The sequence below is a fragment of the Diorhabda sublineata genome, chromosome 7, assembly GCF_026230105.1.
Source record: "Diorhabda sublineata isolate icDioSubl1.1 chromosome 7, icDioSubl1.1, whole genome shotgun sequence".
NCBI lineage: Eukaryota > Metazoa > Arthropoda > Insecta > Coleoptera > Chrysomelidae > Diorhabda > Diorhabda sublineata.
The window spans coordinates 24,941,870-24,954,584 of NC_079480.1; the positions used below are offsets into that span (position 1 = coordinate 24,941,870).

Genomic DNA, 12,715 nt, shown 5'->3' on the forward strand with positions numbered 1-12,715 from the left:
CCTTTTCCATACCTAGCCCACTAAAACATAGTCTTCGTAGTGTTTTATACATTCTTCCTGATAGAACTTTTGGTACTCTTCAGTTGGCCCACTATTATCTCTAGAAATTCACGGTTTTAGTAGGAGATATGATGTAAGGTTGAGGAAGAAGCATTTAATAAATGACGTTCCTGACAATATCTTCGTGTTTGGGGACTCTGTGTTGATCCCATTTTTAATGTCACAGATGCTACTCAGTCTATGATAATTGATTTGAGCAAGTGAATCTTCTCGGGCGTATCACAGTTCTTGAACAAATTTTTGCTATTATTTGAAGTTTCTATGGGTTTGATTCACAAATTATGAACCGAATCTGATAATTCGTGGTAAACAATTCTTTTAATAGTGACATTAATAACAGAGTAACACTTTTTTAAACTCTTAGACATCAAAATGACAGTGAAATAATCGTCTTCAGAGACTGAAGGTGAGCTGTTTACTAATTACCTTGATGTAGTAGTGGTATAAACAGTGTGTTCAGTATGAATGTCTCTAACGGTTCCAGAAACTCCAGCTTAGATGATAGTAAAAGACTGGACAATTTTTATCAAGTAAACCACTGGACCTCAGGTAAGTCAGAGTGCTTATAGATCAAGTCAAACAGTTGATTTAACATAAAGGTATATCCAGGAATCCATGTGAAAAATAATATGATTCTATATTATTGGTATAATGAACCAACCATAGTAATTAGATCGAAACAAATCCTTGTGAACTTTTTTGTTTCAAATAGCTCTAAACAATTCCATCAAGTAAATGGGTATCAAGCTATAGTCTTTATTGGCTAGGGGATTTGAAAATTTACATTAGATAGAACGAAAAACCGAAATTTCGATCAGAGAAATAATGAGCGTTTTGTAATATATATGATATATTATACCATGGAAAAGGCGAGTTAAACCTGCCATGTCATAAGATCTATGAGCACGGATGAGAAAATATTCGAACGGACTATCATACATGCATGATCGAATTCGTTTTAAATGATAATAATATACTATTTTAAAACAGTGATCGAAAGTGTGAGAAGTTCCAAAATTGCAATTATATGTTTCTAGAAAATGTGATATATATGGATGTATAAATAGATTTGGGGTCTCGTATACACTGCCACTCAAAAGATGTATTGTGTCCCCATTTCTTGCTGCGATACTGAGGATGCCAGTGTTTACATCTGATCCCACTCCTTCTATAAAGTCTAGAATATGGGATGACTTGAATTCCTAAAGATCTCCGTCTTCTAGTTTAAGCGCTCCCAGGTGTAGGGCTCTGGAGTTTCTTAGTCTTTCACACTTCGAGCACATGTGGATAGAGGTTTCGTCCTCTGTGTAACAAAACCTGCACGGCGCATTATCTGTTGTGATAGTGACAAAATAATAATTTTTTTCTACATCATAACTGGAAAGTTGCATAGTTTTACTTCAGAACACCTCAAATTACTAGTTCTTAGGTAAACTCATTATTTTCAAACAGCTTCAGCTAGATTTCTTGTCAATTGGGGATGTGATACATGTATTTTGAAGCAACGTGGAAAATAAAAATCTTCGATTACTGTTCAAGGATACGCAAAGAAAATTATCAATCATGGTATTCAAGTATTTCATATCAAGAGCTATTATCTTAGATAGATCGTATTCCTACCTGAAAAATACGATGTTATGAGCTAAAAACGAATCATCTGGTTCATCATTTGGTTTACTAGCTAAGTATTTCATTACAAATAATAAAAAAAAAGGTAGTTCAACAATTAGTCACAATTTAAATATTGATGACACTAATTCACAAAATTATTGTCTGTTGCCGTGAATTTTGTGGTTAATAATATTGTTCACTTATCACTTGTTTTTGTCGGATTTACCGTTAAAATTTTTTGAACAACTTGAGATACTTGGTTTCAAGCATACGAGGGGGTACTCAAAAATAACCGGAATTATTTTTTAAATGCTATATATTCACAATTATTTACAAAAAAACCTCATCCCCTTCAAAATACTCTCCATTACAAGTAATACATTTGTCCCAGCGGTGCTTCCATTGTTCGAAACATTGTTTGAAGTCATCTTTAGAGATGGCTGCACAAGCTCCTGTCTCGTTCCTTTCTTGATCTATTCAATGTTCTCAAATCGCCGTTCTTTCATGCCCCTTTTCATGCGTGGAACCAAGAAAAAGTCGCACGGAGCCAGGTTAGGCGAGTAAGGTGACTGGGGCAGCGAAACCATGTTATTTTTAACCAAAAACTGGCTAACCGTGATAGCTGAGTGTGCAGATGCGTTGTCATGGTGGAAGAACTAGTCATCTGTTTGCTAAACCGAGCTCCAAGATATTCCACTTATTTCAGACAGTTGATCAATTGTTTGTCGACGGTCTGTGCGCACAAGATCTCGAATTCTTTCAACATTTTCATCGATTTGGGCAGTTGATGGACGTCCAGAGTGAGGTTTGTCATAAATCGACATGTCGCCATTTTTAAATCGAGAAAGCCACTCATACACTTGAGTTTTCTCAATAGCCTCATCTTCGTAAGCAGTTTTCAACAATAAAACAGTTTCAGCAGCGTTCTTACCGAGTAGAAAACAAAATTTCATATCGGCACGTTGTTCACTTAAACAGCACTAGCAAAAACGGTCACTAGTGACGAACACAACGTGGCAGGACAACGGCCCTCGTGGCACTGAACTGGCGACTAGTTGCGCTAGGCAAGCCGTAGCGGCAGAAATCAGTACTACAAATGGAGCTTGTCCTATTAAATACATGTTTTTCCTTGTTTTATATATAAAATTTCTTCGTAAACATGTGATGTCAACTAGTGTAAATAAATAATTCAATGCGATGTCCATCGTACCACCGTTTAAGATTTAAATGGTACACAAAATTATTAAAGAAAAAGCATAAATCAAGAATAGTTTGCTGGGCTCCCTGCAGCTATATCAGTACCAATTTCCAAATCTCGAAAAAAGTGAAGATTAGATCTATCTATGGAAACTTGCGTAGTGGTTAGTTTCAACGACGAATTAACAGTTTTCGACACAATAAGGCTGGAATTTATTCCTACATAGGGTTAATTATTTCATAATAAAATCAATTGAACAAATTTGCGGATATCATATTTACTCTTTTAAAATTTACAGTGACTCACAGCAAAAGAACCAATCAATAGGGAATATGCATGTTATTTTTCATATTTCTAATTCACTCTTCACATACGTATAACTCAATAAAAAATATATATTCTGTAGAAAAAGTTAAGATAAATTTTTAAGCTAATATTTGAAGTATCGGTTAAATTTGCATTGTTTTAAATGCCTTTATTTTTCGCGGGCTTTGATGACTTCAATTATTGCTACATCCAATATTTGTTTACTTCAACTGTGACAGTTATAGTACCGATAAAAGTCATCGAACAGGTTGAAACATCGTTTTATAGGTATCGTATTGTACCTGAGAGTTCAATGACGTGAGGAAACAAAAATGAAATATTTGTATTGCTGATCATTTTAATTCTTCACACCTTTGACCTCAGCCAATGTAAAATATGCAGTCATCATGGATGCCAGAATGTCAGAACAATTAACAGAATCCATAAACGCTTCTGGAGCACAAAAATGAAAAGAATTTTTGTTCCGAACACAACCAACACACTGTTTGAACTTCAATAAATCCGGGACCTGTCAAATCACGTCACGATAAATAATGATGCGTTTATTAAATTTGAATTGCGTTGTACTATTTAATAATAATACTATACAATTGAGAACAAATCAATTGAGGAATGAATGATTTCATGATAATATCCTAGTTATTTAAGAGCTGTAAAATTTGCTTGAGGTTTGTGAGGAATAACGCAAATAAATTCTAATGGACCCTCGCTTACGATTGTAGACCCCTATTTCTTGTCACGCGCAATTTCTATTATTCACAATGAATCCAATCGAAATAATTGATATTAATATGAATAATTAAAAACTGAAATGGGTAATACAATTTAAAAACGTTACTATATCTAGTATGATAATAAAGGATTAAGATTATTGTAACTCTTGGATGTTTCAAATTCAGAAAAAGCAATAAAAGTTTATATTATGCATTTGGTTTGAGAACCGTCTCTGTATATCGTGTCTAGTCAAATCTACCACACGAACACAGCTCAAACATGACTGACTCATATTTTGATGTATGCAAATTATGCTATTCGGATGTTTTTTGCGATTTCTACTTTCATATTCCTTTGAAATATGATGTATGTGCAAACCCTCGAAATTCTTCGTTATGGATAAGGGCTTCGCGCTTTGGCTTCTCACATGCTAATGTCTTGTTATGTTCTTGTCTTACAAGACACTGTTGGAATTTTTAATAAAGCAGAAAATGAAATGCTAAAATTCTCTTTTCTTATATTTCCCAGTTTCCTAGTACCAGCAGTTTCTACAACGGCACTGTATGATATTCCGCAGATATTTCATAATTTGTTCCGGCTATTCACGCGGGAGATATGAAATCGAATAAACTACTTCAAGAATTTCATATGTTAAAGAAAATGTTTTACATTTTTACGAAAACCATGAAGCTAGATGGTTGAAATGTAGAAAAGTTGAAACTATACGAGGGTCATTCTTGAAGAAAGAAGCGATTGCACAACGTGTATGTGTATTTTGTATCTTTTCCATTCTCTTTCTACGTCGACATTACCAGATATTGGTGGCATGGCTTGACATTTAATAATGCCCCCAACAATTAACCATTGTTAATAAATTATGTAAGATGAAGAAGAAATGTTAACAATTGAGAGTAATTTGGACAGTTTCATAAATAGAGATGTCAAACAAAGACTTCCTGAATGCCTAATAACCCTAAAGGGGCTCTTAGATTTCCTGAAGCTATAAATTAGTAACTGTCGGCTTTGGAAAATTGAAAAAACTGTTTCTCACTGTCTCAATAGTCAGGCGACATATTTTTTTAAAAGGTCTTTAGCGAACTCATTCTGATTTCAATGTATCATTTAATAATTATCTTATCAATAGCCCTTGTAGTAGTTCAACATAAAACAAAACTCAATGTCATCGCGTTGATTGAAATCTACGTTCTATGAAAGACATTACAAACATTATATTAATGACTATATTGACTAGATAGAACGAGTTTAAACGTGTTTAAACGTGTTTCAACATTGAAATACATGCATAATTCTTCACTAAGCTCAAGAAAAGTCAATTAGTTTGAAGGATCCTGTTTGTTCGTGTTCTAAATATTTTTATCTGTTTTTGATGTTCAAGTATCGTTTTTCCCCCTGTATTGACACATCATAGATTTATTTCGATTCGTCACAATTAAACATAACTTAAAGAGATCGAGTTGATCAAAATCCAAGTTCCACGAGACACTTTACAAACATCGTGTTACTAAGTATACTGACTAGCTAGACCGAGTTTAAACGTGTCACTGCTTGTTTCAACATTGAAATACGTGCATTGTTGGTACTCATAGAAATATATTCATCGTTTTTTGACTGTATAGAATTGAATAGAAAAAGTACAGATGATCTTTTAATGCATTTGAATCAATATTAAGATCTCTGCTGAATGATTAAAATCCTTTGAGTTTCCCACTGAAAACGTGTAACTTCTCAAATCAATTTATTACATGAATTTGTTTCCCCTTAACCGTAACCTCAATGGTGTGGTTATAAATTTATTCACCCCCATAATATTATTTTATTTTATGACTACAAAATTATATGTTTTGATTCTTGGCAGCTTTAAACATAACAAATTTCCCTAATTATTTTTGACCTAATTGATTATTCTATACTATTCCATAAACGTTACCGTTATTTTTATTTAAACCAATAATAGACATTGACTTAAAAAAACCAATTAAAAGAAACTTAAGTAACGATTCGCAACTATTATCAGAAAATTCCAATTATTTATGGTTATTATGATGGAATTGGATGAAAATCACTGGCTCTCATCTAGCCATGACAAAAATAGAACACATTGTTTTGAAATAAAAGTTATTAGACATGAATGGAAAATTATTTAGACGTCTCAGGCTGACAAACCTAGACCTTGATTACTAGAAAACAGCGCCGGGTAAATTACTCAAAGTTTGACGATTGTTCTCCTTTAGTTACAGTTCTGATCTTGGTTTATCCATGTAGACTAGACTAGACTTTTGATAGGAAAGATATCTCTCCATTGATGGAAAATCTTCGATCACCGTCAGCCATTTTTTCAAGTCTGGTAACAGAAAATAATCCGAGTAGTCTAAATCTGGCGAATAGGATGCATGAAGTAGCAATTACAACTACAATTAATCAATTTTCTACCATTACAATAAAGGATGTGTGTGCTGGTGCATTGTTTTGATGAAACAATACGTTCTTCTTAGCCAATTGCGGCAGTTTTACTTGTTTTCTTCGCTGAAACGTTGCAATAAGTACGCATCATCCCACGCGCATCCCAAAAAACCAACGCCATAACCTTGCCTGTAGATGGAACGGTCTTTGGAACTGGTTCTCCTTTTTCAGTCCATTGTTTTGATTGTTCTCTGCTTCGGGTGTGATGTGATGGACCCACGTTTAATCCATGGTTACAAAACGGGTTAATTCCACAACTTTCATACATCTCAACTAATGATTTCGAATTGCGATGTATGGTATCTTTAGAAGTTTGATAATCGCTTTGGCCCACGTAGGTGGATGAACACCAAAGTTGTATCAACCGCTCATTAAGAATTGTGAATGGATTGTAAGAAGTTGTTAAACCATCTGAATAAGATGAATCAGTCTGTGGATTCAACTACTTGCCACGGCGGTTGCTAGACTGCTTAATGAGATATCAAAGCATCTGGAATATTCTAAAACTTTCTTCATTTAGAAATGGAGAAGGGGTTACAACATTTATCTGATACGGATATAGATGGGGATGATTCTGTAGATGTTGTAGATGAATCTGTCTTTAGCGGATTCAACTACTTGCCTCGGGGATTGTAATACCATTAAATAAGATATAGAAGTATCTGGAATATTCTCCAATCGTCTTCAGTCAGCTTAATTAAGAAACTAAAATTGGGTTACAACATTCATCTGATACGGATACTATGATGACGATATTTGTATCTAATTTGTTTCAACTCTTATTAAATAAGTTGTTTGATCATTTGATTGTGAAAAATCTGTCTTTAGTGGCTACTAAGGTGGTGAAATTCCTACTAAATAAGGTATGGAATCTTCTATAATTTTTCCAATCTTCGTGAAGAATGCGTTGAAAATTTTCGTTTGATATAGATACGATGTGTGTGACTTAATTTTCTATGAGTAAAGCTTCATATTCTTAAGGAAATATAAAGAACGTTAACGATCAAATATTCGTTTTTGCATACGGGGCTAATCAATAACGGGTTTGTTTGTAATTGATTCCATTAGAAAGTGATTTATTACTAAAAAAAAACGACCTCTGAGCAATAACTATCTAATCGATTTAATAATTTCCTCATGCAAAGTGAAATAAAGTTCGACGGTCATTTCCGGAGCAACTCATGGCAAGAATAAATGATAATTAGTACCTATAGTTGAAATATAATAAAAACAGAATGTCAACTTCGAGTTATAGGTTGATACAATAGATTATTTTTAGATTAATATGAATTTGTCAAAATCTGAATTTAAGTAAGTTATCATGAAAAACATTCTTCTTAAAACAAAAATAGAATGATCAGTATTTACTAACCAGTTAAATAATGGTGAATTAGAGCCTGTATGATACTGAGTTGAGGTATGTTGACCCTAAGCAATTACAAATTCTTGTTTATCAAATTTATGTCCAAATTTACGGAAGGGACCCTATAGAATTTAGAGCAAGTAGTAGCTCTTTCTAAATTACATTATAGAGGAACTATGAGAGGAAAAACAAATATTCAAGTTCTGTTGTGTTGTAATCTATCATATTTATCAAAGTATTGTAATAACTTTATTTTTTCAAATAGTATTGAGACTGGTAGCAATTAGAAGTAAATCAATACTTTTAATTGGGCGAATACTAAGAAAAGAAGAAGATTCGAGTCGGATTTCTAGTCACTGAAACTTCTAAATTCATTTTCTCCCTTGCACTATATATTCTCATTTACTGAATTTTATATCTCGATAAAATAAATAAAAGAATGAATGTTATGTTACTATAGGATTTAGTCACGGTTTGTTAACAAACAAAAAATTTATGAGAAAGTATGAATTTTCCTTTGAACATTTTATGAATCATTACTCTACAGAATATGAAGATTGAGTTTACGTAAATTTTCGGTAGAATTTTTCAATGAATATGGACTCTAACCACAAATCAAATTTGGAACACGTTATTTGCTAGGAGAAAAGCAATGTGAGAGATCAAAGTCTAGAGATAAAGAAGTCGAAGATACGAAAACAATTGCATATCATAACACGAGATTTTTCAGCTCTCGAATCACTTGTATGTACAAGTACATTTTTATCTGTTTTTAATGATGAATAATGTTTTGAAATTATAGAGCGAAATTTGGAATAAAAATTAACAATGTTGAAGATATCGAAATCCAATTAGTTTGATTATCTGATCCACAGATTTGTGATGTTATGGAAGTTCCTCTCTTTGCTTTGCTTCAAAGCCATTCAAAAAGAGTTTTTAAGAAATAGAAAAAAAAAAGAAATAATTAAGATATTATTGTTAACTTATTGGAAGAGTTTCACAATTGGCCTCTAAACAAAATAAGTAAAGCAGTATTAATCAAGGGTTAACTTCAATCTCTTTGAAATATAAATATATAGTAGACATTTATTAAAGCTGATGAAGGATCAATTGATATAGAAAATAACGATACGTGAAAAAAAATTCCAAAACACGTTTGATCCAGTTTAATTCGTTTCTGCTCGATTGGATTGGAAACATATTGACTCATAATCATAATCATACAGCTTCAGTGGTTTGTGGTATTGTAAAACAAAATGAAGAAATCATTTGATTTATAGAGCACTGAATATTCAGTTACAATCTTTTGTTGTTAAATCACCTTTTCTGTTTAAGCAAATTTGAGTCGTAATTTTCTGCTGGAATAACAAGTTTAATGAAATTCGAAGATCAAACTAATATATGCTTATGAAACGTGAGAAAATGGAGTCTGTGGAAGTTTAATTGGAAGATGTCAAAAAAGGTTCTAAAACTAAATTAATAAAGTAGTAACAACCAAGGGAGTTGACTCCAATATCTTTGAGATATGTATATACATTGGGGGGGTAAATTTTTTGAGAAGTTGAAAGATCATGGGGAGTAAAAAATTAATTTCTTGACCAGATTAATCTTTAGAACAGTGAAAAAATAGGACAACAACACTACGTTCATCCAATTTCAAGCGTTTTTGTTCAATTGAAAACTTAATGACTTACCCCAATCTCAAAGTATTTATCCATATTCTATTATCAATTATTAATCTTCAGTAATTTTCACGGGTTTGAACTTCTACGTGCATTTTCAAACAGAATAAAGAAATCATTTGAAACGGTCTATACTGAACACCAAATTCTCGATAGCAATATGTCTTAGGTTGAATGTTGTTTTTAAATTAAATTTTTCTTTGATTAAATCTTATGCAACATTTCAAATCGTGTCATTAATTATTCATAACATACATTCAATCCTGAAGCATCTCCTTTTCGAGTTTAAAGTATGCTGTTGAGTCATTTTTCACAGCAAATTCCTTTCTTTCTTATCCTGTGCCTTTGTTTTGTTTCTTGTCGTATTATACCTCGATTTTCTTGATTTCTTCTTTCCATCTTCTCCTTTTTATGTCTTGCTATATATCATCCGTATTAATAGTTCTTCTATTCTCAAAAGATAATTAAACCATCTTAATTGTACCTATTCAACTTTGTTTTAAATTAATATTGAATCCAAATTTTCTCTGATGATTTTATACTTTTTTCGTCGATTCATGATTTATTATCTAATTTTCTCATAAATCTCATTTCTGTACTTTGTATTTTGAATTTTTGTTGCTGTGTGAATGTGCATGTATCTGATTCGTATGACAATATGGTTTTGGCTACTATTTTGTATATTTCCATTTAAATTTGTTCTGGTATTTCCTTTTTGACTAAAAATGTGTTATAATTGCGTCTCATCATAACTCAACTGTTTCAGTTTTTCCGTTTATCTCTTGTTTCAATCTTCTATCTTGTGTTAATGTCATGCCGAGGTATTTGAAGCTTTTGACCTGTTCCATGTTTGATCCTTCTAGTTCTATCTTATGTGTCTTCTCCTTCTTCTCCATAGTTCATCGTCTGTTTTTATTTGTAACATTACACATTCATTGGGACGAATCATTGGAGTATAGTAGGTCAGATTTCAGGTTGAATCAGTTTAACAAAAAATATTTTGAAAGGACAATCTTCTATATGTGTAGGTAAACACAGATTTAACAGGAAAAATTGAATAAACTTGTTTTTCCCAGTTTTCGGCAATTAATGATGTGAGACTTAAAAAAAATTTATCAAATTGATAAGTTTCTGCAGACACTTATTAAAAACCTCCAAATAAGGTTTATAGCTAAAGTAATTAGTCTCCGCCACTGCCGCTCTGGATATAAAAAGGCGTTTCGGCGTGTTTTTTTATTACTTGTTTGAGAAAAAAGATAAAAATTAATGGCATTGGAAAACGAAATATGATAAGGTGATAATAAACACGAAAATAAAACCATATGGTGGTCGTAACTCCTTTTACTTCTCCCAGAAAATCGTTCAAGCATTGCTCTAATATATTTGCATTGCAGAGAAACTCTCGTGAAGAAATATTCGTTTTGATAATCTTTATAGCTACAGATTGAACTAAATTTTATTGTGCTGAAATAGATGCAACATATTTCAATAAAATTCATTCAAACGCGATAAATATACTCAAGTAATAAGACTTTATGACCTTATAGTGTGAAAATAGATATCATAATCATATATTTTTTGTAAATGCACATTTCTGAAAATATATAAAATGGTAACAAATTGATTACACTGCTTTATATGCGCTGCTATTTTATAATTAAATATTCGTTTTGCTTTGCGTGATAAATCTTCGACAGACATTTGTTAAGTTGTTTCATATCTATAATCGGATCCGCACATCACATATTAGTGCATGGTCTAAGTTATGTACTAAGAGGATGGTCCCATAAGAACCTGGCTTGACCAAAAGATTGCGGTAGCTGCTTGCATATCATAATACGAGATTTTTCAGCTCTTGAATCACTTGTAAGTACATTTTTATCTGTTCTTAAGGATTAATTATGTTTTGAAATTATAGAGCGAAATTTGGAATAAAAATTAACAATGTTAAAGATATCGAAATATTATAAGCCATTCAAAAAGTGTTTTTAAGAAATAAATAAAAAAGAAATAATGAATATTATTGTTAACTTATTGAAAGAGTTTCAGAAAGAAATGGTTATGTTGTTTAACATCCATTTCCTGACTCATATTTGAATTTTTTTCTGATAACATAGTGAAGAAAGAAGGGGATTTTGATGAAATATGCGCATATATATACACAGAAAAATAAAAAAAGCACCAATAGTATTAGTATATATTTTGTATTCACAAAAATACAATTCCTTTCAATTTATTTAAAAAAACCTACGTATAGAACATTTGTATTAATGTGTTGTGGCAGAGCCGCCATCTGTTGATTGAAGGTGAGGGTTCTCCAATCCATATTTTCAAAATCAGTCGTATTTTTTCAATTAACACGATCACTAACAACTTACAGTAATCTAATATTTCCTGACTTTCCTGAAATATTCTGATAAATCTTTTTCCAGTGATTGAATGAACGGTAGGCAAAAATTAATTACTCGAAAAGTATGCATTTTTCTAAACAAATTTTCAGGCAAAAGTATATTAAAATTTTAAGTAGATTTCAAAAATGTATTGATATACAGGGTGTTCTTTCTAAATTTCCAGTCGACTCCCGATAGAACCAGTAGTCGGCCATCTTTGGAAATAATTTAGTTAGAAAGATCGTATTAGAAAACCCAAACGTAGCAATTTTCATGATTTTACTATAAGTATTTTGTCATATACAGATAGTTTTAACTCGTCGTGGGACGCCCTGAATATAAACTAAATTATCATTCAAATATCGAAAATCGAAATTACATGTTGAGCTGGAACGAGTGTCCTCCCACGCTCCTCTCTGTAGGAACCTAAAGTTACCCGGACTCAAGGGTGTTTTCTACGCTTTGAGAGATCGTGGGTGGTACCCTCGGTATTGGTGGTAGTTTCCTGGACTTCTCGTCTAATGGTTGGGGTAGAGGCCGTTCGCCGGGTATCGGGATGTTGAGGAACATTTTGTTGAATAGTAAAAAGGAATAACGAAATACGAAACGAAATAAAGCAAACGAAAAATTATAGTGTGATTGTACAATTTTAGATTCCACCCATCACTAACAACTTACAGTAATCTAATATTTCCTGACTTTCCTGAAATATTCTGATAAATCTTTTTCCAGTGATTGAATGAACGGTAGACAAAAATTCTTGATGATTATGCTTCAAGGAATCTGCTAATAATAAATATTAATCATATATTTTCTACATATTCCGTAGAATTTACAGTACAAGATCTGAATGCCTCTATTTCACTGAAAAGCTAGAAGGACATTGAAA

At 32.2% G+C, this 12,715-nt stretch overlaps 1 protein-coding gene across 8 annotated transcripts in view; it reads left to right on the plus strand.

Annotated features, from left to right (window-relative positions):
* The window catches only part of LOC130446940 (teneurin-a), a 556,419-nt gene that overhangs the window by 228,947 nt on the left and 314,757 nt on the right, over positions 1-12,715 (plus strand). For 7 of the 8 annotated variants that reach the window (XM_056783489.1, XM_056783488.1, XM_056783484.1 and 4 more), the window contains exon 1: positions 11,091-11,302. The exons of the other annotated variant lie outside the window; for it this stretch is intronic. The gene's annotated coding sequence lies outside the window, so the exon portion shown is untranslated. Of the gene's footprint in view, positions 1-11,090; positions 11,303-12,715 lie in introns of those variants that run through there. 8 annotated transcript variants of the gene reach the window in all.